General features: G+C 43.6%; 1 pseudogene; it reads right to left on the bottom strand.

Annotated features, from left to right (window-relative positions):
* Positions 1-639: 639 nt before the first annotated feature.
* Positions 640-7,556, bottom strand: LOC114848674 (fatty acid synthase-like; annotated as a pseudogene).
* Between the last annotated feature and the right edge of the window lie 917 nt (positions 7,557-8,473).

Below are 8,473 nucleotides of genomic sequence, written 5' to 3'. Positions count from 1 at the left end.
AACAGAGGAAAATGAAAGATAATGGGAAAAGAAAATCAAAAGCCAGCTGGGGAGATCAGGACATACACCAGAGGTGTAATGCAAAGATTACACAATCCACAAGTTGCTCCATAGTTTGTTTTAATACATCTATCTGACATGACAACAAGACAGACATGAACAGACTGAACTATGTTCAAACAGTGACAACGTTTCGCTGACAGAATCAAACTCTCACTACGACACATCACACAGAGACACTGAGGAATCAGACCAATAGTATTGTTTCTCATGGCTCCCATGGTTGGTCTTATATCAGCTCTTATATCTTATATCAGCTCATTGGTTTTCGTGATTGTTGTGGTAGGGATATATATCTATATCTATATCTATATCTATATCTATATCTATATCGATATAGATATATAGATATATATTCATATAACATAACCTTTATTTATGAAACTAAACTAGACTTAATGAGGTGACAACACCAAAGTAGTCATAAAAGCGTATAAAGCATGAAAACACAATCCGTTCACTCAGTTTATTTATTAAAGCACAGTAAGTGACTTTGCAAACAACCTATGGTGGATGTGAAGTGAGATACGTGTTTATATAAAAAGAGGAAAGCAGAAAAACACCAACCAGTCATAGTGAGTGGTCTTTATTAGTCATTACAACACTTAGTGGTGGCCTTACAACAGTAGTGCTGTCACTTCCTTCTCCCTTTCACTGCAGTCAGTCACCACGTTTGCCTGACGTCACCTGACTCATCATAGACCCGACTAGAGAGGCATCAGAGATCAGGTGGACTGCTGCTCATGAAACCAGGCGAGTCCATGGGAGTCAGCAACAGCTCTGAGGAAGCAGCCTTTCAGCAGGAATCCTACCAATCCATATGGATTTTTTGGCAAAGCGGACAAGAAAAACAAACTGCTTTGACTGAAGATGCAGAAACAAGTAAGCAGAGGTCATTTCTGACAAAAAGAAACAATGCCTCCAAATACAATAAGCCATAGGTCATTTTACTGTGGCAGCACATCTGCACATGTGCACAGACTCAAGTAACATTTGGATGTGGTATTGACATCACTGGATGTCACTGTCATACACCCACATTAAATGTTTCTTTAATGGCAGGCGCATATTCATTGTCTCAGTAACTCAGTCATGCTGGAAAATAACCCATGGAAAAACAAGTGAAACTACTCATACTGTGCAAAAATATACTAAAACCTCTGATGAGGTCAGGGAGAGTCTTTCTTTCATTAACATTTAAAAAAGGGTGCAAACAGCAGGAATAAGGTGCGTTTCCTACATTAGGGACCGTTTGTACTCACTGTGTGAACTACACTACAACCTAAACTAATGTGAAGCAGAGACCTGTGTTTGGAATGTGAACGTGGTCCGTGTAGCTGGGACGGGCTCTAGCCGTCTCTTGCTGCCATGCGCTGTTCTGCCAGTGAATTGATGATGATGTTACAGATGGACTCCACTCCCTGTCCCTGGAGGAAGGTGCGGTGGTCCCCCTCAATGACATGCACCGAAACCTTGCCATCGCACACCTGCAGAAAGACATCATTATTCAGGTCAAACAGGACTCAAATGACGAATGATGGTAGAAATAAATGAATAACTGCTATTGATTTGACTCCTTAAATGAAACTATCTCACCTCACTGAGCTTGTAGTCAGCTCCTAGGGCTTGTTCATAGTCGCTGCTGGTCTTTGCACGCAGTAGTACCACGTTGCCGTGGTATTTTGTGGTGGGCACGTAGCCGTCAGCCGCCTTTAGCTTGTAGTAGAAGGTGGAGGCTGCGAAGTGCAGCAAGTCCGGGCTGATATTCTTGTGGCTGGAGGTGATCAGGTCCACGGCCACCTTCACACGGGCCTCCAGGTCCAACAGTGGGAGAAGAGTCTCCAGGAGCTGGAGAGTAGAAGAGGGGAATTTATTTAGCCGTTAAAGCAAAGCGAGGCTGATCGAGATATTTATGTTCAGATAATACGAACTTTGTTGTACTCGATTCCTGTGAACTGCTGGATAAAGGCACACAAGGCTTCAGTTTCAGCCTGGGACTCGATCCCTGGTGTAAGCTTGGCTCTGTAGCTCTGGAAATCACATATATGGTTTCGTTAGATATACAGCAGCAGATGTTAGATTAGACTCTGAGTTCACCTCTCCTACCTGTGTGTATGCTGCTACGTAGGAGTGTGACCCGTCAAACAGAAACAGGTCCTCCACGGGACAATTGTGCGTCTGCAGCTGAGAGCACATTTCAAATGCCACACAGGCGCCAAACGAGTAGCCAGCGATTACGGGCCGTCTGGCTGAATCTGACGGATGCAGTTCACATAGTAGGCAGCCAGCGACTGGATGCTGTCCAGAGGTGCATCTTAGGAGAAGAGATGAAGATGAGAGGAGTCGAGACCCTGCTGGAATAGAATTGCAGCTCTTGTGAGGTCCTTGAATACCTTTAGTGCACTGCAGGCCGTAGCAGGGCACGCTGAGCTTGGAGGCCAGCGTCTTGAAGGCACTGACGGAGCCCTCTATGGGATGGACCAGGAACAGTGGCCTCTCCTGGCTTTGAACCTTGTTGATTGGCGTCACCGTAGGATCATCAGGGTTGACTAATAGCTGAGTCAGGTCAGACTCCAACACGGAGCCAACACCCCTAGCTGCAGCTGCTTGAGGTTCTGCAACGTAAAAATATACATAAATTCCAGTAAAATGTACAAAAATTTACATTCAAATTCTTAGCTTTTCAAAAAGGATGTCTATATAAATAGCGGCTATTTCACGTAACTTGTTGATGGTGAGCTGGCGAATCTCCCTGATGGCCATGACGATGTCATAGTCGCGCTCCAGAGTCTGGCGAACCTCCACGCCCATCAAGGAGTCCAGGCCCAGGTCAGCCAGCGAGGCGTCCGCGTTCAAACTGTTCACGTCTCGCACGCCTAAGAGGGACAGACACAGTGCTACGAGTGCGGCCCGAGCAAATGAGGCGCTTGGCTACTTCACGCGTAGCTCGGCTCTTACCCAGGATGTTAGCCACCGCCTCCACCAAGTCCCTCTGGCTCCCCGCCTCGCTCTTCACCGCCGTCCGCTCTGCCAGGACAAAGCTGGACATCACCGGCCTCCGCTGGCACAGGAACAAGTCCAGCACCTCCACGCAGGACGCCATGCGCTGAGGCAGCGTGCCCCCGATCACCGTGTCGTTCCCGCCCATGGTCTCCAGGACCACGCCCACGTCCCCGATGGCCCCCCACTGCACGGCCAGGCCCGGCAGGCCGTCGTGGCGCCGCTTCTCACACACGCGCTCCATGGCGGAGTTGGCGTAGCCGTAGTTGCTCTGGCCGGCGTTGCCACGGCCGCAGCTCACAGAGGAGAAGGCCACGAAGTAGCTGAGGTCCGGACACGAGTCTCTTGTCACTCTGGAGAGGAAGTAAAAGGAAGTGGATCAACAATGAGCTTAATGGCGATGGGTAAAGCAGCAGATGAATAAACGTGTGTCCTACTTGTCCAGATTCAGGGTGCCCTCATATTTAGGCTTATTAACGTCCAGGAAATGCTGAGAGGTCAGATTCTCCAACATGCCGTCTTTCAACACCTGATAATGATGACATTAATCATTTAGGCTTGTTTTGATCTTTGTTAAAGGCGATTGGATGCTTGCGAGTCATACCATGGCCAGGTGGAAGACGCCACCCACTGGACCCAGGGTCCCGGCCTCTGCAATGAGCCGCTCTGTTCCCTCCAGCCTGCTCACGTCATTGGTCGACACCAGCACATTCACGCCTCGACTCCGCCACTCGTGCACTCGTTTGGCCTGGTAGCCTAGCAACAGATGGAGACCCCTCCTTTACCCTGCTCTGATCCAGGACTGGAGCCAGTATGATTGAATGTGTATTCATTACAGAACACATTTAATATACAGTATATCAGACAATTACACATGCATGGAATAAATCAGTATCTCAGAAATTCATAAACAATTTTAGAACACACCTATGGGCACCAGCAACTATAAGGCACCTATGTTGGACTTGGACCACCTGTGAAATACCTAAATTATTGTTTTTGTGGCAATACCATAATGAAAGTTGAAATAGTATAAAACATTTGTCTGTTTTCCCTCATTAGTTATATACATACAAAAATAGTTCAGTGAAACAGCAATAGTCAAAGCCAACTATTGTTAACCAATGCACCAGCACTATAATGTGTGTGCACATTAAGCACAAAAAACAATGTCATGGTATTGTATCATTAAATGTAGAGTAGTTCATTTTTAAATATTATAGATTATTATGCGTCTTTGCTCGCTAGTGTGCGCTAGTGTTTGTTGTCAATTGCCAAAGCTGCTGCTGTTTTTACAGTTTCCAGGCCAGCCGAGAGACACAGTACCTCCTCCAGCCAATCCAATAGAATAATATATATATAAGTATAATAACATAAAATAGGAATCTATATTTATTCATCAATCTGTGTTATAAATGTATTTTATATGTATATGAGGAAAAAATACAAAACAAACTTGGTTTTCGTTTCAGCTCGTAATATTAATTAACGGAATTCAAGTGTTGTTGTTTTTTTCGACACAAAGCACGGAGTTGGATTTAAAGCTGATTTTTCGTTTTGAGAAAAAAGCAGAGAACGAAAAACTAATTCTATAATGACCTATAGTTTGCTCTGATTCTGAATGAAACGTAAGAGCCTGAATGACAGATGATGTGTCCAGGTAGAGCTTAACCGGAAATGTATGCTTGTCAAATGCAGGCAACAAGAGACTCGGGGAAGTGGCGTCACCGTCTGAAGCAGACAGTGATGTGACGTTCCAACGATGGTGCCGCTTATTCATAGGCAGATGACTAGGATCAAGTTGTCAATACGCGCTAGTGTTTGTTGTCAGTTGCTGATGTCGCTGCTGTCTTTATACAGTATGTCCTCGTGTTTAAGTGTCGGGTCCGTGTACGTTTTAACGGTTTGATTTCCCCTCCATAATAAAAGCTGGGAAGACGAGAAAACACGTTGTTTTAGAACATTTTAAACCCGGAGGACCTGTTAATGTGTCTGGACACGCTCCCAGTAAGTCCAGTAACTTCGTATTGTAACGAGAAACCCCCAGCATCTCGTTTAAAAAGGACAAACGGCATTTATTCAAAGCAGCGTGTTAAAAACGAATAAACGAGCTGAAACCGCTGTAACTCGCTTCGCGCGAGTTACAGCGCCTGATGTTGATTCAGTTCCAAAAGCAAACTTCAAACCCCATCCCCTACTACGTATTGGCACAGAGACATTAACATATTGTCTCCACTCAGTCAATAGGTGTAAAATACTTCAGCTCCGAGACAAAGAAAAACTCCATGGGAGATTGAGCGCGTGACCAGCTGCACCTACGTAGCTGTGAGACGCCAAAACCTTTCACTTGACTTTTTTTAAACGCTCTTCTTATGGTATTTCACACAGGTCTGTCAGACTACCACTGCTAACGTGTAGAGGATATTATATAATAAAAATAAATAAATTGTAATAAACTCTCTGTGGTATGCCAGAACGCCAGGACTCAGTAGATCTCCGACTCATTAATGCAGCAAGTTGTTTGTTCTGCATATACTGATTCTGCATGAGTAATAAGGACTGTTTTACACTTATTTACAGTAGCCGAAGACTCTGCAATGACTTTATGTGGTACAGGTGAAAGGGAAAATAACGAAAGAAACGGAATATAAAACGGAAACGCTTTCAAGCGTTTTCTGTTTATATTTTTACTGCACATTTATTAAAACTGTACTGTCGTTTTTTTTTGCAAACCGTATGGGATTTTTTTTGTAAATAAAAATAAACCTGGGGAATAAAAACGATTCTGATTCTGAAAGCGCCTGATCAACTTTGTAGGAACACATTTCATATGGTACAAGTGAAAGGGACACTAACAACCCAATGCAGCCGAGGCTGTAGCTCTTTCATTCAACAGACGAACATGAAAGAGGGAATAACGAAATAAACAGCTGGTTAACTTTGTAGGAACATGGCTGTAGCTCTGCAATGACTTTATGTGGTACAGGTGAAAGGAGTAATAACGAAATAAACGGAATATAAAACGGAAACGCTTTCAAGCGTTTTCTGTTCACCCAAACTAGATGGGTGTACTGTCATCTTTTCAGTAATTTTTAGCATTTGCATGTTGTTGTAAATGAATAACGAAATGAAAAAAATCTATGTTTGAAAAAACTGTGAAGAGTTCCGTGTTTACATGAAAGCAGGCAGAACAACGTCTGTCTATGATTCACTGCCGAAAGCGGCTGGTGAAACATGGCTGTAGCTCTGCTAAATAATACAGGCAGCCAGCCCTATTAATCATTTGTTATTTTCTTTTATGCCAAAATATAAAAATGTTCAGTAATTACAACTTCTGCGTCCGGGTAAATAATTGACACATCAAGGCTGTTAAACAATAAACAAACCATTACACCATGGAGGCGTTGATCCGTTCCTCTACATAGGCCTATATAACACAAGTAAAGGACAGCGTCATAAAGGCCAGTGTGGGGCTGATCGCCACCTGTAGGCCAAATAGACGTAACACAGCTTCAACGCGCTAAAAACCTGGTGATACCGCGATGAAAATGCAAACAGATTGCCGTAAAGGCTGACACTTTTAAGTGCTACGACTGTAGATTAATGAAATGTCCAGTATTTCCTATGTATCTCACAACCTTTACAAATGTAAACAATATATATAGAGGTAGTTAGATCAGTTGTAATGGTGTTTGGAGCAAACACGTTTTCAACTTAGGTTTTATAGTGCTGGTTTGTTAAATCTTGGCATGACATTAATGACCTCCTTACTTCCAGGTTGCTCAAATTCTGCTCAGAGGGCCGGTGGGACAGGGATGTTTACAAGGTCCTCCATAGAACAACCTGAGATCAGCAGGACTTTATTGAAGATGGACCCCATCACATTTTACACATAATCTGCACCATAACTCTAGAGTTACAAATTACCCGTCAACAGACTAAAATATCAAAATAAGTTGACCAACTGCATACAGAGTAAATATATAGACAATAATATAGATCAGATTATGAATACTACAACTACTGAAATGTAAAATTCAAAATCTCTGTCAAATAAAACTGCATATTGGCCAACAAATGATTATACTGCTGTTAAATTCACATACCTTTGCTCCTGAGGTGAGCAACAAGTCTTCTACAAGGTAGCCGCGAGTCCACAGCCTGCAGTGGCGTCAGTTTGCGAAGCAACCTCCTCACATTTCAATAGCTGGGATGTGTCCGCCTGTAAAAAAAAAAAACATTGTCACATTTACAGCTACAGTAGCTGGCTAGATAAGCAACACATACGAGAAGACAGCAACAACTTACATGTTAGACTTAGATAGAACTTGCCATAACCCAAATTCACGGGTCTACTTGGGCTACAACATACACACCACAGGCTCGGAAGTAATTAGAAACACAGCTGACTCTCACAACTTACTATCGCAGCCAAACCCAAGTTGTACTGAATGTCATGTGGAGGCTAGCGCTAGCTGCTAACGCTGCGCTACCATCGGTAGCATAGTGGCTAACATGACACTAGCAGCTAAATCATATATATATATAAATCATATATCACACGATTCGAACCGAACAAATGCTGGAGAGGCTTGGACTCATCCAAATTGCGTGGCAGCACCTTGCAACACTGTCTCTCTCTGTCGCTGTAGATGTTAGATTCAACTGTTCTAGCAATTAGCATTCCTTACACAGGAGGGAAGCTAGATTATAACCAAAAAAACCCTTGGAGTACATACATCAAATAAGTATCAAGCGTGTAACATCTTGTAGGAACGGAGCACTTCCTTAACCTGAGTGACTTCTTCTTCTTTTGTCTTTTAAAGGGCGGGTGGCAACCACCTGAAAGGTGCATTACCGCCACCTACTATGCTAGCGTGCACAATGACTGAAACGTAATGTTGCAGGTACATTTAGGGGTCCAGGTTTGTCTGGGCGGGGCTGAAGCTGGTTCTGTGAGTGGTCAAGAGAATGCAAACCTTTATAGTCCGCCAAATTTGAAACAATGGTTCTTGAACCGGATTGGATAAACTCTCAAAAATGTGAAATAAGTAGGGGGCGTACTTCTAACACACCAGGTTTGTCTTAACATGAACCAGGGAGTCAAATAAATGTGCCAGAATGTCCAAAAAGTGAATTTTGCATGTGCAGGCACCTTTAAACACTGTCTAGAATCAGAACAATCACGTCACAAGGAGGACAAAGCCTGTAAGCCACATAGTAGAGCCTATGATCTGTCATGTGATAACAAACAGTCACGTTATAAAGCTGCGTCCAATCCTGCCGATGTTCATTATCGCCCCCAACGTTATGATTCTTCATCTTTCCAAATCACAGAGCCCTATCACCGTAATGACAGATATCATCAAGCTTCTGATATCCCTCCCACCAGCACTAGCCATACATACTATGA

Source organism: Betta splendens, chromosome 1, assembly GCF_900634795.4.
Source record: "Betta splendens chromosome 1, fBetSpl5.4, whole genome shotgun sequence".
In the NCBI taxonomy this organism is placed as follows: Eukaryota; Metazoa; Chordata; class Actinopteri; order Anabantiformes; family Osphronemidae; genus Betta; species Betta splendens.
Note: the sequence above shows the minus strand (reverse complement) of the source record. Positions and strands in the feature narration are given on the sequence as shown.